General features: G+C 41.0%; 1 non-coding gene across 1 annotated transcript; it reads left to right on the top strand.

Moving 5' to 3' along the window:
* The first annotated feature begins 14,715 nt into the window (after positions 1-14,715).
* On the top strand, positions 14,716-14,817 carry LOC116466148 (U6 spliceosomal RNA). The gene has a single exon (XR_004247400.1). It is a non-coding gene; the product is annotated as a U6 spliceosomal RNA (small nuclear RNA).
* Positions 14,818-16,576: the final 1,759 nt, after the last annotated feature.

Here is a 16,576-nt window from a genome sequence, read left to right as displayed (position 1 = left end):
GGTGTTCCTGTGTTGGGTGCATATGTATTTACAATTGTATGTCCTTTTGCTGAAGGATCCTTTTGATCCTTTTATCATTACATAGTAACTTTTGTCTCTTTTAACAGTTTTTGACTTAAAGTCTATTTTATGTGATGTTAAGTATAGCTACTCCTGCTTATTTTTTGTTTCTGTCTGTGCAGAATCTTTTCCATCCGTTCACTTTTGGTCTCTGTATGTCTTTATAAGTGAAGTGAGTTTCTTGTGGGCAGTACATAGGTGGGTCACGTTTTTTTTTCTCTTAATCCTTTCAGACAGTCTGTATCTTTTAAGTGGGGAATTTAAGCTGTTTATGTTAAAGGTATTATTGATAGGTAATGAGTTACTCCTCTTATTTTGTTACTTGTTTTCTGGTTATTTTATATATCCTTTGTTCCTTTCTTCCTCTCTTACTATTTATTATCGTGATGTGATGGTTTTCAGTAGTGATAAGTTTTTATTCTTTTCTCTTTCGCCTTTGTGTATATGCTTTACCAGTGAGTTTAATACTTTTCTGTGTTTTCATAATGGTGCTTATTGTCTTTTCACTTCCAGATGTAGAACTCCTTTGAGCATTTCCTGTAAGACCAGTCTAGTGGTGACACATTCCTTCAGCTTTTGCTTGTTTGGAAGAAAGTAATAATATTTTAGACATGTTGGGTTAAATAAAATATAATATTAAAATTAACTTCATCTGTTTCTTATTATTATTTTTGATGTGGTTACTAGAACATTCAAAATTACATAAGTAACTTGCATTATATTTCTGTAGAGCAAGTGCAGGACCAAACAATTAGTCACTATTAATCTGATTTTTGCTTTCACTGACTGGCCTAATTTTTATGCTCTTAAATTCCCCTCAGACTTTATCAGGATGGCTAGACTCACCCTGTTTTACCTCAGGCCCCTATGGCCCTATGCGTGAGCACTCAACTTCTGAGTTGGGATCATTTTAGCCAGTCCTGGGTACCCTGAGGGCAGTTAAGGATCTAGAGCTTCCCATCCTCCTTTCAGGGGAACTCAGAGGGCATTCCATTCATAGCCCACCAAAGCCCAGTCTCTGAGAGTGCTGTCATGCCTGCCAGGTACCCCTAGAATCCAGAGAAACCCACAGCTCTTCCTGTAGTTGAAGACAGACAGACCTTTTACAAATAGAATGCTCTCAGGAAACAAGAAAACATTATGACTCACTCCTTCAGGGAGCTATGGAGAGGATGCTGGGGTGGGGTGCAGGGGCTGGGGAAAAGGGACAACAGGACACCAATACAGGATGAGCAGCACCTGTGAATCAAGCTCTGCAGGTAGTATAGGCATAACTGTCACACACTCCTTAGCTAGCAATAAGATTAGGATTACCTTTTTTAAGCATGCAGAAATGCCTAAAGTACTAAAAATATCAAGGTCCCATAGATCAAACCTAAGTTAAAAGTAGCATAACAAAAGAATTTCTAGTCACCAGTTTCAAGGCAATCTCACAGTCACCAAGTGCCAGCCTTGCTAGCCCACATCTGCGGGGACAGACACCTCTCGGGAAAGAGAGTGGGAGATTGTCTGCACAACAGCCAGGCTGCAGGGATCAATTATGTTTTTAATTGATAAAGATGGTTACTCAATTATTTGATGCTATATGGAAAACAGAGACAAAAAAAAGCTTTTCTTTTTAGAACAACAAAGAAACATCAGGAATTGGCTCTATTCCAGAATCTTCTGAAATGTGAGAATATCCTCTTTTTCCTTACTTCTGAGTGTCATCAACATTATCAACACCCTAACAGAACACCATTTATTGTGTGCCTTTCTGTCTTCATAATTTGTTGAGTTTTCCCACAAGATTCCTAAATACTTCATTCCTCAGTGGATGTGCAGGACATGACCGTGCTTTGTGGAAAAGTCCCCTCTGCCCTGGTACACTTTCCTCTGCAGATGTTTTGTTAAGCGCCATGGGTCATGGAGGATCTCAGGCCACCCTGGCCTTCAACATATTTTGATGCTAGTTGGGTGGCAAGGAAACAAATACATTTGCTACTAATTCTCTTCTATCTCTTTCTGGCCTCTGATGTAGAGAAAGAGTAAAGAATCTCTCTGAGCCCTTTCACAGCTCCTCTGAGATGCAAAGTCAACTGTTGACCATAAAGCAGGCAAGTACAGTAAACCAGTCTCTAGGCTGAGAATCCGTAAGAGGCGGGAACTCTGATACCTGCTCCTCTCATCTCCTCTACCCTGATGAAGCAGAAGGAAGGGAAGTTATCTTCTAGGACACCAAGCAAAAACCTTTCAATCCTATCTCTTTGGAGCAGAGCAACTTTTCCTACTCTTTCTACTTTTTTTTTTGTCAATCCTTAGAGCTGTTTTCTCTAATTTCTACCTAATTTTTGTACATATTCTCAGTAGTTCAATATACATAGATTTGCCTTACCAGTGCGGAAATACAGCATTTCTACCTGTGATCTCTGTGATTTTCAACAGGAGATGTTTACAAATAGGTGCGCATTACATAACAAAAAGTTTGAAGTTTAAAAAAACGATAGAGGAACCCAAAATGTTAATTATAGCAGCATTTGTATTTGTATGCACGTGTGTGTTATAGGTGATGACAGACAACCAAATGAAATGCTAAAAATGGAGAAGGTAACTTCCTAGGAGAAGGCTTGGGGTGTCGTATGATTTTCTAATACCAAATCAGACCTTCAGATTCATTGACACAAAATCAGCTCACGTAATTATCTACAACTCAATGTTAAGATATACTTTGGCATGTTTCCTGTTCACTAAAAAGAAACTTGTTACCATACAGATTTTAATTCAGTATATATTTTCAATCAAAGTTGTAGGGGTTTCACAAGGACACTCTACTTAAGATTCGAGTTCTGTGTACATAGAATCACAGAGTCCTAGGGTTGAAAATTAAAGTCACTTAGTTCCATGATCAGCTGCTTGAGTCCTATTGCAATATTCTTTCAATGTGGTTGTGATGTCAAGGCTTGAATGTCTCAAATGACAGAGAAGTCAATATTTCCCAAGCCATCTGTTCCATTCTTGAAAAGTGCCATTAGACGGGATTCCCCTTGACCCCCCTCTCTGTTATAAATCTGTTTTTTGTGGTTTCCATCCTTTATTGTTGATTTCTGCCTATCATGCTCCTGGGGAAATCTTCCTCTTGACAACCCTCAAAATATTTGAGGGCAACTAGCATGGCCTCCCAGGTCTTTCCACATGCATCCTGTTCCTTCGACTGCTCCCAAGGTGACATGGCTTGGGTCGCCTTACTAACCTATTCTGAATGTATCTCTCCTCTGTACACTTAAAAAATATATATTCCTTTTTAAGCTTGGTATCCACAATGAAAGATAATGCTTTGGGTGCGGTCATTTGCCATCAGTACACTGGCACTTTGACTGCTTTTTTCACATGTGACAGATGATTCCTTTTCTTAACATGAGCCTGCAATATTCACTCCAATTCTCCCTGAAGGCATACACTGGCCACTATGCAAACTTCCAGGCTCACTTTCAGGGAACTGTCTAATGACGGGTCTGAGTAAGGCCAAGGGGGAAATTGCTCCTTCACCAAGTGCAGTAGTTCCCAACTTGTGGCTGACACACCATAGGCAGCCAATGGCCAGGGGACTTCCCATTAAGAAGACTACCAACTGCGACGTCCCTTCACTGCTGGAACCTTGGGGTTCTTGACATCAAAAAACACCACCAGCATTCTCATTAAGTGTTATTTAGTCTCCGCTGGAAAGCACACTACAGGTATATGTTCTGCGACAAGTGTAATGTGTTTATGAGCATGTGCATAATGAATTATTGGAAATAGCTGTGTTTTAATACCCCCTTAATATATAAAGTTTGACTCCTGTCAGCATTGGGTCTGTTAAAAATATTTAGGGGTTTGCTTACATGGTGGTCTGCCAAAGCCTTCGATTGTGATCTTGTGGCCTCACGGTAGAATCGCTGAGGACCCAGGATTGTGGGAGGCCCCCAGAGGGTGATGCAAGCCTGGGGAACATTTAAGGTGTCACTTCATTCATTTTTGGAGGGGCAGGTGTGAGACTTGCCCACATTTCTTACAACCAAGGAGCCAAGACTATTACATAAGAATAATAAGAAACCACTTTAGAACACAGAATTCCAATCTCCAGTCCTAAGGTTAAGGAAATAGCTATTTAGCACTTACTTTATCAAGGGCTCCTCTGTTTAAGCCATTTGCTTGTTAGTACCCTACGTTTCCTTGAGGATGTGTCATTTAAACTAACTTTCTCACATTGAACCTGGTACTGTAACTGGTCTTTTATGTGCAATAGGTGTCACTTCTATCAGTCTGCCCCACACCAAATCTCTCCCTTATCCTGCCAGAAAGGTACGCCCATGAGCTTCTCTAGACCTGACCCCTAACACCTTCAGGGAAGTGCCTGATCCCAAAATGTATGGCAGAATCCAGCTCTAAATACATGTAGATGACACCCTCTTGGATGAGAAAGGTTATGAAGTGCCACTTAAGGTAATAGACTTATTAATGATACTATAAATCAATCTTCAAACATACAAAATTATCTACCAAGTTTGCCTTGGTACTCTTTGGTGAAGAAAATAAAATTGAGTAAATACAGGTATACATCCCATGTGGAAAAAATTCAGGTATTCCACACTTCATGCTCAGACCCCTGCAATACCTTCCCTTCGTCTCCTTGCCTTGCCCCTAACATCCCCGACTCTGGCCCATCCTCCTCTGTGTTGCCAGTTAGCACTGTTACTATTCCTCCTCATTACAGTGGGAAAGTTTCTCCAGGCCTTCCAGAAACCAATCCTAACCTCCCTCAGCTTTCCTACATGAACTTTCCCTTCCACCAAACATCTTTTGTAGGTTTTCAACTGCATCGCCACATGTCTGTCTTCACACCCACTTGAATAAGTAAAAGTGATCTCCGCCTTCCCTGGCCGAGGTTCTCCCTTCCCTGGCCCAGCTGCCTTCCTAGATCACACAGCCTCCAGTGCTCAGTTATTTTTTTTATTTTTTTAGACGAACTCTCGCTGTGTCACCCAGGCCAGAGTGCATTGGCACAATCTCGGCTCAGTGCAACCTCCGCCTCCCGGGTTCAAGTGATTCTCCTGCCTCAGCCTCCCAAGTAGCTGGGACTACAAGCACATGCCACCATGCCTGGCTAATTTTTTGTATTTTTAGTACAGATGGGGTTTCACCATGTTGGCCAGGCTGGTCTCGAACTCCTGACATCCAGTGATCCACCCGCCTCGGCCTCCCAAAGTGCTGGGATTAGAGGCATGAGCCAACACACCCAGCCGCTCACTTCTTACTCAGAAGGTGAATGTTTGTCATATTTAGTGTTTCTGGTACTTGTGTAGCACTTGGCATACATAGTCATGCACCGTATAATGATGTTTTAGTCAATGACAGACTGCATATATGACAGTGGTCTCATAAGATTATCACACCATATTTTTTAATGTACCTTTTCTATGTATGGATATGTTCAGATAGACAAATATTTACCATTGTGTTGCAGTTGCCTGGAGTATTCAGCACAGTGACATGTACAGGTTTGTAGCCTAGGAGCAATAGGCTATACCATATAGCCTAGATGTCTAGTAGGCTCTACCATCTAGGTTTGTGTAAGTACATTCTGTGATGTTTGCACAATGACACAATCACCTAATGATGCATTTGTCAGAACATCTCTGTTATTAAGTGATGCATGATTCTACTGCCTTATATCTGCTGGAGACAGTTGTCCGGAGGTTTCCCATGTCTCTGCACCTCTTGCCAGCAGAGATACTGACTGCATTTATTCTGAACTATGATTACAAGGATGTTTATATAGGGGATAGCCTTAAAATATGAAAACGAAGTCTCTCTCTGGAGAAAAGGGCAGGCATGCCTGCTGCCCAGTAAGACTTGGGTTCCTTAAGTGCCAGATTTCTCTTCTATAATGCAACCTACGTCATGTGCTGGTGTCAAATGGCCATCTGTGTCACCTGGTGGGAACTGGGGCCTGGGGAAGTCCCAAGAAAAGGTTGGTACTGTGACTTTGCCATGGCTATAATAAAGGCATTTATGTGTGACCCAGGAGTCCTGTGTCTTCTGCCAGCATCCATGACACTGTAGGGTAAAAATCTCAGACCTTTCGCAGTTCTTGACATTATCTTTCCATGGGAGCTTCAGCTCCTCTAAATGAGAAAGCCAGAGATTCAAGATAGAAATCTGTATTGTGTTTCTTAACATCTCTGATATTTTTCCCTATATATTCTAAGTCTAAGTACACAATAAGTTTTGTTGATGATACAAATGATATTGAAAATAAGATAAAATCATCATAGCAACAAACTCTCTAGTTTGACTCAGTTTCAATCCATACTCATCCTTTGCTCTGCATGGCCCCGGGTTTTGAGCAGCAGGGTCTTTAAAAAAAATACATTTGTGCAAGAGGGAATAGGAAAGGAATGAATGTGAGGAGCACAGGGAACAAAATCCAGGAAATGGGTTTGAGAGCCAAACTGTGACAAAGATGCCTAATTGCTTCTAAATATTAATTCTGCATTTTTCCCTTTGTAAAAAGAACGCTGATTTTTGTTTTATCTGAGAACATTGTGGCTAGCTAAAATAATACAGTTGGCCCTTGAACAACCCAAGTTTGAACTGCATGGGTCCACTTGTATGTGGATTTTCTTCTGCCTCTGCCACCCCTGAAACGGTAAGACCAACCCCTCCCATCCTCCTCTTGCTTCTCCTCTTCCTCAGCCCACTCAACATGAAAATAACGAGGATGAAGACCTCTCTGATGATCCACTTCCATTCAGTGAATAGTAAATACATTTTCCTTATGATTTTCTTTTTTTTTTCTTTGAGATGAAGTCTCACTCTGTCACTCAGGCTGGAGTGCAGTGGTGCGATCTCGGTTCACTGCAACCACCGCCTCCTGGGTGCAATCGATTCTCCTGCCTCAGCCTCATGAGTAGCTGGGACTACAGGTGCCTGCCACCATGCCCAGCTAATTTTTGTATTTTTTAGTAGAGACAGGGTTTCACCATGTTGGCCAGCCTGGTCTCGAACTCCTGACCTCAGGTGATCCGCCCACCTTGGCCTCCCAAAGTGCTGGGATTACAGGCATGAGCCACCACGCTCGGCCTCCTTATGATTTTCTTAATAATATTTTCTTTTCTCTAGCTTACTTTACTGTAAGAATACAGTACATAGTACATATAACATACGATGTATGTATTAATCAACCATTTATGTTATCAGTAAGGCTTCCAGTCAACAAGTAGGTTTTGAGAGAGTCCAAGTTATAGGCTGATTTTTGACTGTATGGAGGAGTTAATCCCCCTAACCCCTACATTGTTCAAGGGTCAAATGTATATTCTTCAGCCTGCCTCGTAGGTTATGTTACTGGGTTCTAGCTAATGAGATATAAGGGGAAGTGGAAGGGAGAGCATTTCCTTCTTCTTGCCCCCTTTTCCTTTTTATTACCTGCGTTGCATATTTAATTGTTGGAGCTCTAGCAACCATGTTGAACTATGAGGCAAATTTGAAAATAGAATCCTTGCATAATGGAGTAACAAGATGGGAGAGCATGAGCCCCTGACACCATGAAGCCACCATGACAGGTTTAACAGACTATCTCCTAACCTCTTTTACATGAGAAAAAAATAAACTTCAATTGTCTTTAAACCACTGTTATTTTTGATTTCCTGTATATAGTGAACTTATTCCTAAGTAATACACAGACCCAACTTTCATTGAGGATACAGTATATCATTAACTGCATTTCCTTAGAGAGATGCCATCTTATGTCTTTTTGACACTTAAAAACATTAAAAAGTGAGGACTACAATCAATCCACATGTGTGGATTATATATTGGACTATTACATATAGTCCTTGGAATAGTCTATTAATAGACTATTATATATATAGTCTATTATATATAATAGTCTTGGACTATTATATATAGTCCAAGAGAAAACCCATTTTAAATCATTGAATTCAATTCTATGTTTTGAATGATTCATTCAAACTTATGCGTGCATAATGTGTCTTAGGAATATTTGTATCAACCCAATGAAGAATGGCTTTTCAAGATATTTTCTGACCTTTTGAACGTAGTCTTACTATGTCAAAAAGTATTTCACAGGTACTTTGAAAATGCTTTAAAGCATTGAGTTCTACCGTGTTTTAGTCCACTTGTGTGGCTATAACAAAATACTTCGGACTGGGTAATTTATAAATCATAGAAATTTATTTCTCATAGTCCAAGACCAAGGTGCCCAGAGGTTCAGTGGCCAGTGAGGGCTGCTCTCTGCTTCCAGAACGGTGCCTTGTTGCTGCAACCTCCAGAGAGGAGGCATGCCATGTCCTCACATGGTGGAAGAAATGGAAGGAAAAAAGGACCAGGCAGCTCTCTGAAGCCTCTTATATAAGGTCACTAATCATATTTATGATAATGAAACACTCCTGACTTAATCGTTTCCCAAAAGACCTCTAATACTATTAGTATGAACTACTAGAGTTGGATACTAGGTTCCAATGTAAACATTTTGTAGACACATACATTTAAACTATATAGCACACCAGCACTGCCAAAAATCAGGCTGGATCTAGCTTCCAACCTTGGTGTTCTTCCTTTGTCTTGCACCCCAATCATATGTTCAGCCATGATTTAAATCCTTAGGACCAATTCCAAGCTAAGGCAAGAAGTGTTCACACCCCATCAGCTCCATTGTCTGAGATCTCAGCTTCAAATGACCATTGCTGCCCATCAGTCTGCTCTAAACAAAAGTGTGATTTTTTTTTCCTTGAGATGAGGTTTTGCTTTTGTCACCCAGGCTGCAGTGCAATGGCACAATCTCAGCTCACTGCAACCTCCGCTTCCCGGGTTCAAGTGATTCTCCTGCCTCAGCCTCCCAAGTAGCGGGATTACAGGCACGCACCACCATGCCCAGCTAATTTTTTGTATTTTTCATAAAGATGGGGTTTCACCATGGTCTTCAACTCTTGACTTCAGGTGATCCACCTGCCTTGGCCTCCCAAAGTGCTGGGATTACAGGTGTGTGCCACTGGACCGGGCCAAGTGTGATTCTTAATAAATGCCTTTGTGTACTGTGGAGAAGAGATCAAGGTAGGAGAATGCTAATAGCACTAGAGTTCTGGATTCTAGTCCTAGCTCTCTCATTTACTAATTTGGGTACCTTCAGGAGAGCATGTGCTTTTTTTGTCTCTGTTTCTTCACCTGATAGACATGGAATAACTCAGGCTTTGACTCTCTCCCTGGGCTTCCTTGAGATTTCATGACACAGTTAATGAGGAAGAGTTTTGTAAAGTGGAAAGGGCCCCATTATGTCTCACGTCATGAAGATGGTGACTCCCAACACTTAGAAATTCAATGGAAAATGAAGGAAACTATATGGGATAACCTATTGGGCATACATTAATTTTAGAGGGATGGCATCCTTAGTAATCAGTAAACTCTTGGATGCCTATCAACCCAAACTTATTAAGATCTTCTTGCAAGAGCTACCTCAGAAACTATTTCCTTCTGACCTCTTGTTCAACACACATAGTGGAGGTTAAGGGTATTACTTTGACTCAACAAACCAAATAAGCAAATTTTGCATGATAACTTCAAAAAAAGCCAATGGACAGAGGTAGTATTTAAAAGCACAAGAATCGCTTGAACCTGGAAGGTGGAGATTACAGTGAGCTGAGATCGAGCCACTGCACTCCAGCCTGGGTGACAAAGCAAGACTCTGTCTCAAAAAAATTAATTAATTAATTAATTAATTAATTAAATAAAATGGTACCACTGTAGCAATACTATTCTTTACTATTTTAGTAGGCCATTAGAGATAGAGTTGAGGCCCATTCTTTAGTTAATGGTCTCTTGAACTTCATGAGGAGAACATGCTATCTTCTTGGTATAGTCAGAACTTTTGAGAATAACCCTAAAGCTCTGTGACAGAAGAGGAGGAATAAAATTCAGGCAGCTTTCTGAATGGAGCTAACTTGCAGAGCTGCTCACCTCAGCAGATGGATCTCAGTTTCAATTTCAGCTTTGCTTCTTAGCTCTTAGGTGCTCCTAGTTCAATAACTAAACTTCAGTTTCCTTGTCTATATTATAGGAATAACAAAGCATTCCTCATACTAGATGCTGGCTTACTCTTATTCCCTTTCCTCTTAGCTCTTCTCAAAAAAACAGGATAACTAGGAGATCAGAGGCTGTTGATACATACACTGGATCTTAAGGAATCTGTGCCTGACTTCTAGTGTCCTTGGAGGACCAAAGAGAGTTTAAAGTTGATTCAGAGACATTCCTTGGAGAAACAGCTTCAAAAATTATGTCAGATAGGACTATATTGGATAACCTCAAACCAAAGAGAGGCAAAATTGTGATGTGGGCAAAGTATGTCTTTAGCTCCTCCCCCCTCCTACTTTCAGGTCCCCCTTCTCTCTCCTGGTTGGGTGTTCTTTCTTGGACACCGAGTATCCCTTCGCTGCTCGTGGATGCCCTGGGTCAGGCCTTTCCCCTCTGGGGAGGCCCAGTGACCCAGACTGGGTCTCGCTTCTCATCCCTCTTATGTCTCAGCTAACCTCATCACAGCTTTGTTATGCGTGGAACTACTCTTAGTTGAGGGTCTTCTCAAAGAAGAGCTGATAAGGCAATTTACTCAAAGGTTAAATCGCTAGTAAGGTTTTTTGGGTTTCCCTATCTGAGAGTCTGAGAGAATCTGCAGTTCCTCCTGCAGGAGGTTTTAAGACTAAGGGACAGTCAAGGAGCCCTTTTAATAGCCTTCATAATCCCCATCCTGAACCCACGTGTCAAAAGCCAAAGAGGCAAAGTAACCAACTGCTAGTAGTGCTTGCTATCAGCATGAGATCCCGGTGCTGCCCTGTGCTCTCATCTAATCACTGCCCAATACGAGTCATCTGAGCCACTAGCACAGAAAGGCTCTCTAAGATATTTGCAATGACTCAGGAACACCCAGGATCAGGCTCCAGAGATGAGCTTTTGGGGAATTTCAGCTTTAAAAAAATATCTGGAGTACAGTATTGATATGATTTAGCTCTGTGTCCCCACCCAAATCTCATCTGGAATTGTAATGTCAAGGGAAAGACCTGGTGGGAGGTGATTGGATCATGGGGGCGGTTTCCCTCATGGTTTACTCATGATAGTGAGCAAGTTCTCATGAGATCTGATGGTTTTATAAGTGGCAATTTCCCCTGTGCTTGCTTTCTTCCCTGCCACCCAGTGAAGAGGTGCCTGCTTCCACTTCACTTTTCACCATGACTGTGAGTTTCCTGAGGCCTCCCCAGCTATGCAGAACTGTGAGTCAATTAAACCCCTTTCCTTTATAAATCACCCAGTCGTAGGTATGTCTTTATAGCAGTGTGACAACAGTCTAATACCAGGCTGATATGGAAACAATTTTTTAATCAGTTTAAACAGTTGTTTTTCCTCAACAAACTGTAATGTCCGACTATTCCACCTACAGGAGAGGCATATCTCAGCTCCTCTGCTTTTCCTATTCCTATTCCTAAGTCAGGCAAAACTGAGAAGGTGCGTGCAGGAGGAATTATCTCAGCACCTAAGATCTTTCCAGTTGAGAACACTCAAAAATATCAAATGGCAGAATAAAATCACCAGTGAACAAAGCTCTTGAGAAATACAGCCCACCTCAACATAATTCTCACAGAAGTCACGGCATGGGAAGGAGGTGTGGCACGTGCCTGGCTTGCTTTGGCATGGGAGATAGTAAGCAGATCAGGTAGGAGGTGTAATCTTCATAAAAGTTCAGGAGAGAGACATTCTAGCTATTCAAGCCATGTTTTTGGAATGCAAGAGCCAAGAGGCCAGTGCCAGAGCAGCAGGTTCTGCTGCAAACAGAGACACGATGATTTTTTGACAAGGCCAGCTATGCCCTGGGAGACCAAGAGATACAAACCAAAAAAAAAAAAAAAAGAACTATCATGTATGCTCTGCAGAAAGCCCTTATCATCTGTCACATTCGGGTATTTTCAGCCACACTTGCATACAGGGATAGCCGCAGTGTCAACAGTATCATCCTTGACTACAAAGGATGACAGCGACAAATCTCAGGGTCCTTTGAATTTGAAGATAACATTGTTCACTACTGTGAATGCCAGACTTTTATTGTCAACAGAGCTTCTCAAGTTATTTATGCCCGCAACAGCATGTATTAGATCACCCACCTCTTTCAGCTGCTTCCCTGAGATGTGTTATAGTGAAAGTGAGAGTGTTGTCAGCAGTAACATGTCCTACATTGCCTAAACGACCACTGAAATTGGAGTTCCCAAATGTACACTAGAGACCTCTCACTCTGTTAGCTTCTCCACTTCAGCCTGTCTCTGTGATTCCCTTGGGAACTTAGCAACGTCGCAAAATGCTATCTCGTTCTTTATTCTGGAAACTGAAAATCTTTCAAAAGAATACTTTCTGAGACTCCTTAAATGCATGGTCCTAAACCATTCCTGTAGAGATTTTGGAAGAACCTGTACAAGGAGGCTATTGTATGCATATACAAATAAATGACACAACTCAATGGTTTAATACTATCTGCCAAGTTAAACTACTGCAGAGCAGCTGTGCATATTTAAAAAGATGCCTGGCACAACTAGAGATCCATAAATCATCAGCTGCATACTTTCATCCAATTAAGAGAGTTAAGTAAGAAAAAATCCACAAATTAAGATGTGTGTAAGGACATGGATGACATCATCATTCCTCTCTGAATGCAAAAATAAATAAAAATAAAAATAAATCCTCATTTTGCTGATGTTAAGGCTAGAGTTACTTTTCTAGGGACACAACTTTTCCGGTATTTCAAATCCTGGCGTAAAACCTTGTTCACAGAAGGGTCATTTCAGGCTTGTCAGTTCTCTTTCTGTAAGTACTAGAGCAAAACAGAAGTAATGACTTAAACTGAAAAGCAATCCTTCTTCAACAAGAGAGGATGGGTAATCCAGGATCCTAAGGCCTTCATGGGACAATGATAGCCATGTCATAGGATTGAAGCACTGTCTCTCTGCAGTGAATCCCTTTGTTCTGGTTTGTTTGTCTGTAGCACAAAGATGCTCAAGAGCATGGCAGATGGCCAGGCCAGCAGATGCCTCATTCCAACTCCAGTTGGCCTTGGGTTTATAGACTTGGCTAGAGAAGCCAGAGCAAACTAAAATGAAGAGAAGTTGCATTATTACAAGTTGGGTCACTGTAGGATAAGGTGACCCACCATCCTGATGGTTGTTTGTTTGTTTGTTTGTTTGTTTTTTGAGACAGAGTTTCCCTCTTGTTGCCCAGGCTAGAGTGCAGTGGCACGATCTTGGCTCACTGGAACCTCTGCTTCCCTGGTTCAAGTGATTCTCCTGCCCCAGCCTCCTGAGTAGATGGGATTACAGGTGCACGCCACCACGCCCAGCTAATTTTGTATTTTTAGTAGACACAGAGTTTTACCATATTGGCCAGGCTGTTCTCTAACTCCTGACCTCAGGTGATTCGCCTGCCTCAGCCTCCCAAAGTGCTAGGATTACAGAGATTAACACAAATAACTACAAAAGTTCTTATCCTCCTGACAACTGTCATGCTTTGGTACACAGCAGAAGTACTTTATATGTGCTTCTCATTTTGTGTCACAGAATATTAAAAACATGTACACTGTGCTCACTTCAGCAGCACTTATACTAAAATTGGAAACTAAAAGTGAGCCACCATGCCTGGCCAGATCCTGATTGTCTTGTTCAGATAATTGAAGCTATTCTTCTTTGATATGCACCACAATTTGTTATGTGGTAGTTTGTTAATCCTTATTTACAATGCAATATCTGAAAACAAATCAGTGAACTTTGTGTTCCTGTTTCATTAAAATCCATCGATCCATCTTGCACAAATGTTGACATATTACAATCACAATCATTAATAACAATACCACTGATCTCATCTGAAATGTCTCTAAGTATTGGGAAGCTGCAATGGACTGAATGTTTGTGTCTTCCTGAAATTCACATGTTCAAATCCTAATCCCAGTTGATGGTATTTGAAGGTGGGGTCTTTGGGAGATAGTTAGGATATGAGGTGGAACTCTCATAAATGGGATTAGTGGCATTATAGGAAGAGACCAGAAAGCTAGCTAGCCCTCTTTTCACCATGTGAGGACACAGCAAGAAGGTGGCTGTCTATAAATCAGGAAGAGAGCCCTCATCAAAAACCCTGCCATGCTAACACCCTGATCATAGACTTCCAGCCTCCAGCACTGTGAGAAATAAATGTTTGTTGTTAAGCCACCTGACCTATGGAAATTTGTTATGGCAGCCTGAACTGCCTAAGACAGAAGCTATGAAGCTCACAGTGGCAGATAAAAATTTTCTAAAATTCATATTTTCACTTATAAACTCAAGATTTTATCACTGGCAACATTCCTTGAAGTGACTCTCTCACATGGTTCATTTTAGAGAAAATATCTGCCAAAATTCAATCCAAATTAACCATAGTCCCTCAGTCATTCTTTCAAGTAAAGATGGCAGTCTATGAAAAAAATGAGGCTTGTTAAGCTCATAACACAAATAAGTACAAAAGTTCCTATCCATCTAACAACTGTCTTGCTTTGGTACACAGCAGAAGTACTTTATATGTGCTTCTCATTTTGTATCACAGAATATTAAAAACATGTACACCGTGCTCGCTTCCGCAGCACTTATACTAAAATTGGAATGACACAGATAAGCAGGCCCCCTGCACAAAGATGACATGCAAATTTGTGCAGAGTTCTATATTTCGCTTTCCTTTTCTAATGTTTATGGGTATGGAAACTGAGTGAGGTAACATGCCTAACTGAGAAAACTTCTGGCTTCAAATCCTACCCCCAACTCCTCCTCCAAAACCAAAACATATATATATTTAAGGTTGAGATTTAATAATAGTAATAATTTTATTGATTCTTTCAAGACCATTCTTCATTAAAATTGGCTTTTCCCTGCCGTGAGTGCATGGCATCAAAGAATGCAATGACTATTAGTAGAGTTAGGTGTCACTGCCTTGTTTCATGCTAAAGTGTCAGCAGTTTTAACCAGCATTGCTTTTGCACCATCAATACAAACATCAACCAAATGAAAAAGGCAAATACATAATGTCTTAGTATTATCACAAAAATGGTTTTGACCTTATAGACCCTCTGAAACTTAATGCTTATGTTGGAAGTAGGGTCATCATAAAGAAAATAAATGAATATTAGCATCCTCAGGGATACAAAAGGGAAACCATTACCTTATACTTCTGTATCACTTGATCCTTTATGATTTTTGTAGTTTTAAAAAAATGAACAAATAAGTATACCTGGAAGTGTCTTCATTAAATGTGGGAGGGGCACTGAATGATGTCTCAAGAACTTATCATGTGAACCCAAATCTTAAAAGTCTCCTTAAAGGCCAGGTGCAGTGGCTCATGCCTGTAATCCCAGCACTTTGGGAGGCCGAAGTTGGTAGATCACAAGGTCAGGAGTTTGAGACCAGCCTGGCCAACATGGTGAAACCTCGTCTCTACTAAAAATACAAAAATTAACCAGGCGTGGTGGCGTGCACCTGTAGTCCCAGCTACTCAGGAGGCTGAGGCAGGAGAATCGCCTGAACCCAGGAAGTGGAGGTTGCAGTGAGCTGAGATCCCGCCACTGCACTCTGGCCTAGAAGACAGAGCAAGACTCCATCTCAAAAAAAAAGAGTCTCCTTAAAGAGTCCTGTGAAAATGTCCCCTAAAAATCCTAATGGATTCAGTGACTTGCATGAGTATTTTCTTTTCTTTTTTTTTTTTTTTTTTTGAGACGGAGTCTTACTCTGTCACCCAGGCTGGAATGCAGTGGCACGATATCGGCTCACCGCAACCTCCACCTCCCGGGTTCAAGCGATTCTCCTGCCTCAGCCTCCCAAGTAGCTGGGATTACAGGTGCCTGCCACCACACTCGGATAATTTTTGTATATTTAGTAGAAGTGGGGTTTCACCATTTGGGCCAGGCTGGTCTTGAACTCCTGACCTTGTGATCCACCTGTCCCGGCCTCACAAAGTGCTGGGATTACAGGCGTGAGCCATCGCGCCCAGCCTTGCATGAGTATTTTCTATATTTTCTGTAGTAAAACAATGTAGAAATTATGAAGATGTAAGATAAGAACTTCATATAATATACATATACATATTAATTTCAGTTTGGAGTAGCTAATTATATTGCTCTAATTCATCAATTTATATGTACTATAAAAACTTTATATAAATGTAGCTGATTTGACATGGCATTTTTTATCATTTCAGTTAAAAGTTGGGCACTGTATTCTTTATCAGAAATGTAATTCAAAGCATATTACTTTTCCCCATAGAGAAGCCAAACTCAACTTATATCATTTTGGTATCATTTTAACATCTTCTTTCAGGAATACAACAGTATCAATTATTATGCTTTCTTGGAAGGAAAAAAAAGACTAAATGACTTACACAGAAGGACATTTATTAATTTCCATAGTTTGGAGACCAGAACAGAGTGGGCTCCAGGTCA

This window comes from Hylobates moloch, unplaced genomic scaffold (genome assembly GCF_009828535.3).
Source record: "Hylobates moloch isolate HMO894 unplaced genomic scaffold, HMol_V3 SCAFFOLD_3, whole genome shotgun sequence".
NCBI classification, from domain to species: domain Eukaryota; kingdom Metazoa; phylum Chordata; class Mammalia; order Primates; family Hylobatidae; genus Hylobates; species Hylobates moloch.
Note: the sequence above shows the minus strand (reverse complement) of the source record. Positions and strands in the feature narration are given on the sequence as shown.